Source organism: Canis lupus, chromosome 4 (genome assembly GCF_011100685.1).
Source record: "Canis lupus familiaris isolate Mischka breed German Shepherd chromosome 4, alternate assembly UU_Cfam_GSD_1.0, whole genome shotgun sequence".
Lineage (NCBI taxonomy): Eukaryota > Metazoa > Chordata > Mammalia > Carnivora > Canidae > Canis > Canis lupus.
In genome coordinates, this window is record NC_049225.1 from 15,893,671 (window position 1) to 15,907,295 (window position 13,625).

Below are 13,625 nucleotides of genomic sequence, written 5' to 3' on the forward strand. Positions count from 1 at the left end.
CTATATTTAAATGAGGACTCCTTGTACTTCAATGAGAAAAGGGAAAACTAAGCTTAAAAACCATTTATCTCACATTTAAAATTATAACAGTATCAGATTTACACAATCTATATTGTAGTATATAGTAGTGCTGTATCATAGTAACGAAAGGGCTGCAAAAAGATTTTTTCCAAACCCATACACACCACCACTACATACATATTCCTTACCACTACTTCACAGATTACAAAACAGAAGACAACATTTGTCTGCAAACACAACATATGTCAGAATACCAGAGATTTCCTGGCTTTACTCACTAAAAAGTGGGAGACAGAGACATTTCAAATGATAAAAATATTTCTAAATCTGTAATTATTTTCTTCAACTAGAAAAGGTGAGACTTCCTTTTTTTTACTGTGAAAGTAAATTACTTCGATATATTTTACCTCTAACCCTTCCCTGAAGAACAGAAAGACCTTGCAAATCATTCTATTCCTAGAAATCCCTAGTTAAGCCTCAAGATGAGTACAACCATCTTTGAGTTTACCCAGTTTACAAGATACTACAATGGTTTGATAGGTATCTTTCATGGTTCATATATCCACTTCATCACCTTAAAATATCAAAATTACATTTAATTCACATGCATAATAACTTCTCTAGTTTTAAAACAAGAATTTTTCATAAAATGTACATGTTCACCAAGAAAGGAGGAAGAAAGTTGGATAGGAAAATCTAAAAAGACATATAACAACCAGTTAATGACAGATACCTATGGAAAATACATTGAAGAGATTGAGAGATAAAATTATCATTTTTAATATTATATAATTCACAATTATTTAAACCTTCCAATACACAGTTCCTTCTGACCCCAGTAAGTTACATAACTATATGTCTCAGTTTACTCATCTGCAAAACAGGGATAATAAAAATATCTACCATGGGCACCTGAGTGGCTCAGTCAGGTTGACACCCAAGGTTGGGTGTCTGACCTTGGCTTGGGTCATGATTCAAGGGTCTTGGAATCAAGTTCCTCATCGGGCTCCCTGCTCAAAAGGGAATATGCTTCTTCCTTTAACCCTCACCCCTGCTCATGCTCTCTCTCTCAAATAAATAAATAATTTTTTTTAAGTACCTCAAATGAATAAAAAATGCCTGGAATTTAGTTAGTCTTCAAAAATTAAATGATGTTATGTTGTTGATACTCTTACATGCAATGAAATAATAAAAAGCTAATACAAATCATGTCTTCAAAAGGTAAATATAAATACTTTAAAACAGTATCAAAAGAGTTATCTAATTTATTTTTAGGTATACCCAATGTGGGACTTGAACTCATAACTCCTAGATCAAGAATCACATGCTCTACCAAATGAGCCAGCCAGGCACCCCAATCTATATTTATTTTTCATGAACTCTTCACAGTGCCGTTAAATAACTATGTCAGACAGCAAGGATCATACTGTTGGATTCACAGTACTTGCATAATGCTTAGCACACAGTAAATTGCGAAGAATATTTACTGAAGGAAATTATCATGCAACACATGTACGATGCTGCTGCATTTTAAGCTATCATAGCCATTTATTAAAAGGAAAAGTATATATACAGTATAAGAGAATCTACTTATATAAGTATTTTTACACTGGGTTAGTATACCTCAACAAGGCAGACATTTTCCCCCCAAAAGCTGAAAAAAACTTCTAAAATTAGAGCACATGGTAGACATGGTAACTACATTTCTGGACAGGAAGAAAATAGAATGAACACTTTCCCATCTTTATTTTACATGCCTAGCTGCTTTTGGTTGCTTCAAATTATAATAGTAACAAAATGAGAATCTGTAGCAATTCCAAGTATAACAAAAAAGATACATACCTGTAATGGAAAGGTAAAAAAAATCAAGTAAATGATTCCAAAATAATTTTAGTATGTAGAGATTTTTCATAAATTATATCCTGAGAATAATTCACTGTGGCTCAAGAAAAGGTCAAAAACAAAAAGGCCTATCAAATATGAATACCCTTACAGAGAAAAAATAACCATTCTGAGAAACAAATTCTAGTTAACTGCAACTAACTGCTGATTATGATTACAACAATGAAACGTGACAACAACAAAAATACATGCAAAATAATGTAAAAAGGGAATGCCTGGGTGGCTCCAAGAGGTTGGCCTTTGGCTCAGGGCGTGATCCCAGGGTCCCAAGATCAAGTCCTGCATTGGGCTCCCTTGCAAGAAGCCTGCTTCTCTCTCTGCCTATGTCTCTATCTCTCTCTCTGTCTCGAATGAATGAGTAAATAAAATCTTTAAAAAAATGTAAGATAAGATAGATCATAGATTAATGTTTAAAAGGGAGGAAAAAAGCAAAAAGAAAAAAATTAACTGTGCAAATTCAGGAATATATAATGTCCTCCTGGATCTAAATTTAAATAAAAATAAGATTTTATTTTATTTTATTTTATTTTATTTTATTTATTTATTTATTTATTTATTTATTTAATTTATTTATTTATTATTTATGATAGTCACACAGAGAGAGAGAGAGAGGCAGAGACATAGGCAGAGGGAGAAGCAGGCTCCATGCCGGGAGCCTGACGTGGGATTCGATCCCGGGTTTCCAGGATCGCACCCTGGTCCAAAGGCAGGCGCTAAACCACTGCGCCACCCAGGGATCCCCTAAAAATAAGATTTTAAAATGGAAAAACCCACATTTGTATAAAAAAAGTTTCTTTTAAATACTTTTAAATTGCTTTTGATTTCAAACGTTAACTGTTTTCAACATTAACTGTGGCTAATGTCTTAAAATCATAATTGTTTTTCGCTTTTTCTACAACTTTTCTGAGTTTTTAAGTTTTATTTTTAAAGATTTAATTTTTCATGAGAGACAGAGAGAAAAAGGGAGAGAGAGAAAGAGAAAGAGAGAGAGAGAGAGAGGCAGAGACACAGGCAGAGGGAGAAGCAGGCTCCATGCAGGGAGCCCGACTGGGACTCGATCCCAGATTTCCAGGATCAGGCCCTGGGCTGAAGGCGGTCCTAAACCGGTGAGCCACCCGGGCTGCCCTGATTTTAATATTAAATGAGTTCTTTTAATGTCTTAAGAAAGAAACAATATAGCTTGGTACTTGTATACTAAACTTGGCACACTAAAGTTAGAAGTAACAAAGTAACAGATAAAAGAAATGCCTCTGGGGTTTGATATATAATTGCTTCATTTATTTCTTCCCAGTATTATTTATGGCATATTAAATTTATGACTCAGTAATCATATCCTGATCCTCAATTTGATCCCAGTCAACAAACAGAAAGTAAAATCCAAAATTATGGATTAGAAAAAAATTTAGAACTACTTGTCAAAAGTACTCAATCCTGGGGAAAAAAGTACGAGTATTTGGAATACGAGGTCACTTCTTTTTTCATATGACTTTAGAAATATTGATATATTAAAACAACTACTTTGAAAGAAGTTTGACATTAAAAAATAAGAAAATTCCTGGCAATTCATAACCACATTAAAGTGTCTTTTATTCATTCATTCATTCATTCATTAATAGTTACTCAATAGCAGTATCAGGTCCTGCACCTATACTGAATACATTTAAGTGCATAATTGTTATCCTCATTCAGGCAAAAAGTTAACTATAAATCTCATTAGGTTACTATATAATATTCATACACAATTTTATTTATTTATTTGTTTGTTTGTTTTTAAGGATTTTATTTATTCATGACAGACAGAAAGGCAGAGACACAGGCAGAGGGAGAAGCAGGCTCCATGCAGGGAGTCCGATGTGGGACTGGATCCTGGGACTCCAGGATCACACAAACCAGGCCTAAGGCAGTGCTAAACCGCTGCGCCACCGGGGCTGCCCTTTATACACAATTTTAAAACTATGATCAGGCCTCAGATGACTGGTGATCCTCAGATAACTGAGTGATCTTGGTACAGTATCACTGCAGATTTGCTGCATTTTTAGTAGCATTACTGGTGGGTCTCACTACAGATTGGATTGGTGGAAATATGACCATTCTGCTGGAGGATCCTTAACAGTATTTGTTGTTCTTTTCTCTGGGGACCTTCACTTTCCTTGAGAAGACAATACTCTAATTCATTTCCCTAGGGGTACACACCTGCATAACAGTGTTCAAAGTGAAGAATGAAGAAAAAGGCGCTTAAGGAAAAGTTGCACCACTTAGTAAAAGGATTATCATGTAGTCCTCTCGTGTCACACCCAGAAATACTGATGCAAGTGTCCTTGAAGCCGAAACCTCTGGTGCTCAGATTCTTGAGAGAATGTACCTTCTACTTCCCAAGATGAGAAGGGTTGGCTGCCTGGCTAGGAATATGGGGAAGGTCCTGAGAGCCTACCTCTCTTACTATCACCTGTTAATTAACCCTTCCATTTTTAGCCTCATCAATTACTTCTATTATACAAAAGCATATGGTACTCCAATTTTTGAAACTTTTTGGGGTGTGCCTACATTCTCTATCGAGAATGTTTTAGTTTTCTTGAATTTCTCTAAGTGGGTCACTGCTTCTAATCCATTCTATATTCTAAAGCTTTATTAATATCTTATTACTATTGTCTCCTGTCCTCTTTGTCCTTTTTAATTGTTTATTGTCATTTTGGTGCAATTTTGGAGGAATGAAGACAAACATGTACTACATCAGATACATTTATCCAAGTCTCACTTAGATTATTTAAACAAAGGGATAAATGATGAAGTCCTTGTCTCTTTCCCATCACTTCACTCTGCTGTTATGGTAATCTACCTAAAAAGTGACAGTTCAACCCATATGTTATGATTCAATGACTTTCCATTTTGAACAGGAGGAAATGTCCAAAATTTCTTTTGTAACCCAAGGCCATTTATGGTCTATTCTATGTTTGTTCTTCCTTCATCTTCTGCCACTCCATCACAACTACTTTACATTCCAGCTTGGTATAAATCCTTGCGATTTCCCAATTAGAACCAATTTTCTCACAAAATGACTTCTATCCTTTTCCAATTAGAAAATGTCAATTCAGCATTTAAAATCACATCAAGGATCACTCTCCTCTGTGTAGCTTTTCCTTAGATCCCTTACCAAGTAGATACAGCTTTCCTACTTCTCCCAGTTTTATCAACTTTTACTATATCACTGATTGGTTCATTTTCCTACCTGTATCTCTATCTTTCTCTTTACTCTCTGGACTTCCTGACCAAAACTTTTCAGTTTATTCTTGGTTATATCTGCAAGGCCTTAAATTATCTGATCAGGAATAAAGTAAAATGAGTATTATTGGGGCATCTACATGGCTCAATCGGTTGAGGGTCTGACTCTTGGTTTCAGCTCAGGTAATGATCTCAGGGTTATGGAGATTAAGCCCCGAGTTGGGCTCTATGCTCAGCGTGGAGTCTGCTTGAGATTTTCTCCCTCTGTCTCTGCCTTTCCTCTCCCCCTCTTTCTCTCTCTCTCAAATAAAATAAATAAAATCTTTTTTAAAAAGTGAAAGGAATATTAGGCTGTTTTCCTTCTAAGAATTTTTCTGAAACTAGGCTGACTGAAAAATACAAATGATTTTTTGTAGATTCAATAATTAGCAGGGTATATATGTTCTACTATAGAAGAAAAAGCCTTATCTTAGAGATAGAGGAGTTTGGGGTTCCACTTCCAGTTGTGCTAATTAAATTGAAAATAAATGTAGACAAATCAACTAACATAATTCCATTAGACCTTCTTTTTTCTTGCTGGAAAAGGGGGGGGTCATTAAATTGAATAATGATAGTAAGACCATAACAAGAGGATTTCATAAAGTGTTTTACATATGATATGTGCTTGTATAGTAAAGAATTAACCTAAGCCAACGAGGAATCTGGCCTCTGCCCTGGACTACTGGGAGGGGATCTCTAGGTCTCTGGAATGTCCTACCTAATAGGCATGTCTATTTGTCTAGAGGCTTTGACCAATGTACAGTCTAACCATTTGATTTATGATGGAAGCTCTGGGCCACGTAGTATCAGCTGTGACCTCCACAGAGGTGATAACTAAAGGTATTGGTTTGACCCCCTCCCCCCCGGAGGGGCTAAAGACTAAAGGTCGGTCATGTGGACAGTATGTGATCAAGCCCCAATAAAAACAATGAACACAGAAGGCTTGACTGAGCTTTCCTGGTTGGCAGTAATCTGCAGTGTCACACACTGTGGCTGGAAAGAGGTTATACTGTCGATGACTCAATAGGGGAAGATGACCAGGAGCTTCATGTTTGAACTCCTACTGGACTTTGTACCCTAGGAGTCTTCCTCCTTTGACTAATTTAAATTTGTATCCTTTCTCTGTAACAAACTGTGGGTATGACTATAGCAGTTTTCAGTCTGCTCTCTGAGTCTTTCTAGCAAATCATCAAACTTGAGGGTGGTCTTGGGAATCCCTGAACTTGCAATGGTGTCAGAAATGAGGGCAGTCCTGTGGAGACTGTTCTCTCAAATTGCACAGACGGCCAAACTCACTGCAGTTGGTATCAGCAAGATAGATGCTAACCAGCTAAACTGTGTGGATGAGAGGATAGGAGATGACAAATCTTTAGTTTCTGTGTGGCCACAGGTCCAGGCCATTATACGAACTACAACTGTATTGTGAGGTTACTAGAGATACAACTTACCAATTGGAATTTAGAAATGGTGGATCCAAGTCCTAAGGGGTTATATAAAGACATGCAAAGTTTAAAAACTGAATTAACTATACAATCTATTAATTACTGTTATTTCTAATAGCTAAAGAGAAAAAGTAAGGGAAAGTGTTGGGGCAGAGCCTGGTTAGGTTTTGGCTAGATCCAGCTATAACCACAGATCTACCTCAGGACGGAAAAGTTATGCTGAAATAACAAAGATTTTAAGAGAATAGAGAAAGGGAAAGGCAAAAGTTAAGAGACTCATCCTGGCTGTGAGACTCTTTAAATAGTTAAGAAATGGGATCACTGAAGTGGACATTGATGGAGGTCAAAACAAAGATATTATCACAGTACTCGTATTAGAGTTTGGGAGAACTAACAGGAGAACCTGCTAGGCTCCCAAACAGTAAAGAGCCCTAAACAAATCTGCTTTATTCACTCCAGTTTGGGATAATCTTAAAAACCAGGAAAAGGGAAAATGACTATGAGAAACTTCAAATTTCCTGAGCTAATGTTTCCACAATCTAAACAAGATTACAGATGAGAATTCCTGAGTCCCCTGGCCAAACTCCAGCTGGGGTCCAAAGATCAGAGGCACATTAAGTGGGTAAAATAGGGCAGAAAAAGGTGTTTCTGTGACTCCTTGCTACAGGAGCCTCATGCACTAAGGATACAAATCTACTGGTGAAATCCTAATGGAGGCTACAACTGGATTCAGGGAATACAGAAACATAAAGGTTGATATGATTAAGCTGAACATTTAGATGACAATTGGGAGTGGTTTTTTTTTTAAGATTTTATTTATTCATGAGAGACAGAGAGAGGGGAGAGAGAGAGAGAAAGAGAGGCACAGAGACACAGGCAGAGAGAGAAGCAGGCTCCATGAAGGGAGCCTGATGTAGGACTCCATCCCGGGTCTCCAGGATCACGCCCTGGGCCAAAGGTGGCGCTAAACCACTGAGCCACCTGGGCTGCCTGACAATTGGAGTGTTTACACAAACTTTATGTAAAGTGACTGCATCTTCTTTACCTTAAAGTGTTACAAAGATTATTTATAATGTCTGACTGGGGAAGGTTTCTCCTACTTAATACTATAAAACAGAAGGCTTATAAAGCCATTTTAAGGGCAATATTGATTGGACAGGTTAAGTGCGAACCAATGAGAATGCTCTAAACCACACAAGTTAACTTCAAAGAGTACAGAAGGAAGGTAAAAAAAATTATTTATATAATAGCCCTGTGAACAGGATTCTCAAGTGCCAACATCCTCAACTCTTATTTTTCAGGCTATATTTAGTATTAAAGATACCATTTGGAACAAAATCTCTGGGTACCGGTCCTACTGGGCTATTGGACCATGTGGTATACAACTTCTGGCAAACTGATCACTAAACAACTTCATGACCAAATGCTTAAAAGGTCCCGGTTTATAATACAGAAAACACAGTAGTGGCATGTCTAACATGCCCCAGTATACTATACATAAATTCATATCATCCTTGTTTTTGTGGGTAGAAAGCTATTACACAGGATTAAAAAAGAAATGGGTTTCGCATTTTAATCTCAGGTCATGGTGGACCTGAAACCTCCTGGGAAACCACTCCCTCCTGAGACAAGGAGGAAGACCAATGGGAGGCTTTATGGCACACTCTAAATTAAATTACATCTAGGTATGTTTACCACTCATCTAATCCTAGTAGAGAGACTCAACATTTTAGAGTAAAAAAGATGTATCCTAACTGTTCTCCATTAGTGCACAAAGGTAATAAAATGTACAGTGGATGAAATAACACAGACACACAGAACAGGACTGGATGGATTTGTTTTTAATGAGGAGTGGCATTCAGAAGGAAAAGACCTACTAACTAGAATAAGCAGATTCTTATCTGCTTCTAGGAAGGAGGAGCTCTCTTCCAGGAGGAAAAAGCAAGAGATGAGAGTCATTCTATGAAGATAATGGGGTTGTAGTGAAATAAGTCTGGCAGACTCTAAGAAATAAGGCTAGGAACCAGCATTGGGAAAGAACTGTACTCTGACCTAAAAGGGCCTCTGGACTGTTTTAATACAGATGGAGGCTAAAATAGCCATGAGACAATAGTCCTCTATCTTAGATGATAAGGCTTAAGGGGCACACCTAAGGGGATCTTATGGACCTCCAAACCTATAGAAGTTCTTCTGGGGCACTTGTAATATACATTGATGCACTATGACTGCCCTTACCCCATAACTGATCAAAATAAAACATATCCTTCAGTATAACCTAATAGGGGCAGGAACTATTCTGAACACTTCCTGTGTCCTCCCTATAGGAGAGTGGTAGACTCTATTATATACAACACACAGTGGGAATCAGTCTTAGTACAAGCTTGTGATATGAGACAGGGTGAATTGCTTTGTTCCAAACTAACAAAGCAGTAACAGAATAAAGGCCAACTATAACTAATACAATTGTATAGGGGCAACAGTTAATTCTGTTGAAGAGGCAAATTCCTCCCAAATTCTAATTTGTTCGTTAATGAAACTGAAAAGTATTATGAACATACTGCAATTGTAACCAACATTTAACATTGACACTGTTGGTAAAATTCATGGCCTATATAAAAAAGTCTAAAAATAATACTGGTGATAATCAAATGTATCAGGAGACAGAGTTAAAGCCTTCTCAGAATACAATGCTGATAGAAAAAGAATTTGGCCTGAGGAAAAATTATATTTGGCTAGCAATCAGTTAATTTCTACACTAAATAGTTTATCAAGTTATAAGTTTATTATAAATTACAAATAGTAATCAATCATGGGAGTAAATGAATAAATTAGTGAAAGAATATTAAAATATATAAAATGGCTTTATGAAGTCAGATTAACTATTTATTTATATCTATTCCTACTCCACACTAAGTTCCTCCAAATGTTGGGCATATTCATAATGCTGCTATTGCTATGACCATTACATAAATGCTTTATGAAGTGTAGATATCCAGACAAATATGATGCTTTTGCTGTAGGACAGCATAGGCCAAAGGCTAGGGAGTGGCCTGTATAGTGAAGAAGCAACCCTATCCCAGAGATCTGACCTAGATGTCAGTTACTAAGAGGTCATCTCTAGGTCCTTGGAATGCCCTGCTTGGTAAGAGTCTTTGTTTGCCTAAGTACTTTTGCCACTAAACAGTTTAATAATGTGATTTATGATGGGGACTTTGGGCATTTCAGTATTATCAGTTCCAGCTTCCAGAGGAAGTGATTATTATATATAATAGGTACTAATCTGATGTCCAGGAGGAAACAGAGACTAAAGCTCACAGGTATGCAGATAGTATGTAAACTGAGCTCCAGTAAAAACTATGGACAGCAAAGGCTTGGGTGAGCATCTTTGCTTTTCAAAATTCTGCATAGTGTTGCATATTGCAGCTAGTAAGACGGAATACTATTCATGACTTCATAGGCCATGTTGCAGACCCCTTCTATACTCTGTATCCTATGCATCTCTTCCATTGGCTGATTTTAACCTTCATCCTTTCCCTACAATAAACTGTAGGCACTAGTTCTTCTAGTGAATTATCAAATCTGAGAACATGTTTCTTCAACTTACAATTGGTATAAGAGAGAGTGGTCTTCTGAGGATTCCCCTAAAACTATACAATTGGCAAAACTCATTGCAGTGCTATACTAAGGCTTCTATTTATATATTTTGTTGTTAATCTTCACAACAACTTTATATAGTAGGTACTACTATTAGGAAGACAGTAAAACATAGAATAACTAACTCAAGTTCATCCTGGTATTAACCACAAATGGCACAGTAGGGATTTGAAGGAGGAAATTCAACATCAAGACTTATGTTCTTAATATATTACACTGCATTCCTAGATGACTGCTAAGGTTATCTTTTCCAGCAAATACATTCTCTAAATGTATGACTAGAAGGTCATATCAAGCCATATAAATACTAATTCAGATGCAGTTAAAAACAAACCTTAAATAAGCTTCATTATATTTTATTTTGTTGTTGCTTGTATTATTTTTATTAGAAGGTTTTTCTTTCTTTTTTTTTTTTAGAAGGTTTTTCTTAAGATTTATTTATTTGAGAGAGAGAGAAAGAGAGAGAGCAAGAGCATGAGCAGGAGGGGCAGAGGGAGAGGGAGAGAGTATCTCAAGCAGACTCTGTGTGGAACCTGATGTGGGGCTAGATCTCATGACCAGGATATCACCACCTGAGACAAAACCAAGAGTCAGATGCCTAAGTGACTGTGCCATCTAAGTGTCCCAGAAAGAATTCTTTGTACTAAATAGTACAAATGTTAAAAATGCTGTATTAACAAAATTTAAAAAGCAGCTGTCAAAGTGTATTAACAGAAAACTAAAACAAATCTAAAAGAATTCATTTGAAAAAAAATAAATAAAAAAAAATAAAAGAATTCATTTGGAGAAAATAATTTCCAAAATTAAAACTACATGATAAAGTCATTATATTATATTTATATTAAATTTCTAATTATAGGGAAATAATAGCTGTTTCTATTGAAAACACAAATCAAATGAGGCATAATCCCATCTTTCTAAAAAAATGATTTTATTTAGTTGGTAATACTTTCTAAATATGTAATTTTGACCCTGCTATAATCAAGACTTTTTTAACTTGAATTATATATGTCCATGCTTCTCTATTCATAATTATAACTTTTATTTATTTATTTTTAAAGATTTTATTTATTTATTCATGAGAGACACACACACACACACAGAGAGAGAGAGAGAGAGAGAGGCAGAGACACAGGCAGAGAGAGAAGCAGGCTCCATGCAGGGAGTCCAACGTGGGATTCGATCCCAAGTCTCCAGAATCAGGCCCTGGGCTGAAGGCAGGGCTAAACCGCTGAGCCACTCGGGCTGCCCCCAATTATAACTTTTAAAAGCTGCATAATATCTGTATCCTATTAATTTAACAATATTCACAAATTATTGTAAGACTATAATGATCATCTTTCTGCATATAACATTTTGTCTTCTATTTTTGTATCCAGGGGCCTAGCACACACTGCCTGGCTCACATAAGGTGTCTGATAAACATTAGCTGAACTAAATATAATCTTTACTTCTTAAAAATTGTTTTATAAGAATAATTTCCTAAGAGAAGAATTAATGAATCAATGAGTATAATGAGTATGAGCCTCCTATGCTTCTTACAATAGAATATTTTCCCCTAAAGTAACGTCATTTATGACCAGAAGAAAAGAATAAGTGCTCATTCATTGCAGTCTGTCAGTATTTGCTTTTGTCATTTAAAGTTTGATACTGGGACGCCTGTGTGGCTCTGTGGTTGAGTGTCTGCCTTTGGCTCAGGGCGTGATTCCGGAATCCTGCTACTCTGTCTGCCTATGTCTCTGCCTCTCTCTCTTTGTCTCTCATGAATAAATAAATTCTTTTTTTAAAAAAAGTTTGATACACATAATTTGATCACATAGTTTAACTTTGCAGAAAAACAAAAATCCTGAAGGTATAGTGTCTTTACTACCACTTCATTATTTATCAAAGTACAAAGAACTGTAAAACTAGTAATCCTAACTCTGAAAATTCAATTACTATGTAAAAACTCTTTTAAAAAATGAATTTATTTCAAAGCTCAATACATAGTTGGAATGTGGCATGGGTTCATATTTCAGTAAAATCTGGTTGAGGTCATAATCTAAAAACGAAGTTTGGCAATGTAACAGCCAGATATAAAGGTATTTTGTCCCAAAGAGCAATAAATTCAATTTTAAAATGAGAAGGTTTCTTTCAGAACAGAGAATAACTAAGAAGTACTTTCACTAGGCAAACAATCTAAAGGCAATATATATAAATATATTTTGAAGATTTTATGTATTTGACAGAGAAAGAGAATAAGTACAAGCAGGGGAAGAAGCAGAGGAAGAGTGAGAAGTGGGCTTCTTATCAAGCCAGGGAGCCCAAAGCAGGGCTCAATCCCAGAACACTAGGATCATGGCCTGAGCTGAAGGCAGACACTTAACTGACTGAGCCACAAAGGCATCCCTAAATGGCAATATATTATTAACATTTACATGTTTATGATCTGATCACAATTCCTGATCAAACCAGAATTTACATGTTTATGATCTGATCACAATTCCTGATCAAACCAGAATAACCTATCTAATGAAGGAAAAGTTGCACTAGGAAGGAGAAGCCTGAGTTTCCTAAAACTCACTCCAGAAAAATCAGATAAATTATTATAGATCAGAATACTTAGTTGTCAACAAAGTTGTAAGTTCTTTCCTCCTGCATTTTGAAAATAACCCATTTTGGGTAATTTTACATCCCCTCCTCCCCTCCATGACAATTTAAGATTTCACATTTCTATTTGATTAGAATGAGGGCATCTATTATAAGCATTTTTATTATTTGTCTATGATTACCTGCCATGTTTAAAATTGGTGACTTACATATTTTTACCACAATTGGTTGATTATGGTTTCCTGTCATTTGATCTTAGTATAAAGCAATAGCTAGAAAACTTGCTATAATTCCCAGTAAAATTCTTTTTCACTAGCTAGGGTAGGATAAATTCAACACTTTAAAACAAGCATGTAAGGGCAGCCCGGTAGCTCAGCGGTTTACTGCTGCCTTCTGGCCCAGAGCCTGATCCTGGAGACCTGGGATTGAGTCCCAGTCGGGCTCCCTGCGTGGAGCCTGCTTCTCCCTCTGCCTGTTTGTCTCTGCCTCTCTCTCTCTCTGTCTCTCATGAATAAATAAATAAAATAGTTTTTAAAAATAAAATAAAATAAACATTTACTCACTGTATAAGATAGATTAGGTACTGTACTAGACTTCTAGGAATGATTCAAAGATGACTAAGACATGATTCCTGTCCTCAAAGAACTTACAATCTAGTAAGGAAAGACAGACATGCAAACAAATAGGTATAATACAAAGCAGAAGTGCTGGTTGCTATTAAAACAGAGGTACAAACAAGGTTCTACAGGAACACAGGAT

The 13,625-nt window shown here is 36.2% G+C and overlaps 1 protein-coding gene across 3 annotated transcripts in view; it reads right to left on the minus strand.

Moving 5' to 3' along the window:
• JMJD1C (jumonji domain containing 1C) overlaps nt 1-13,625 on the minus strand; it is a 322,913-nt gene that overhangs the window by 159,738 nt on the left and 149,550 nt on the right. The window lies entirely within an intron of this gene.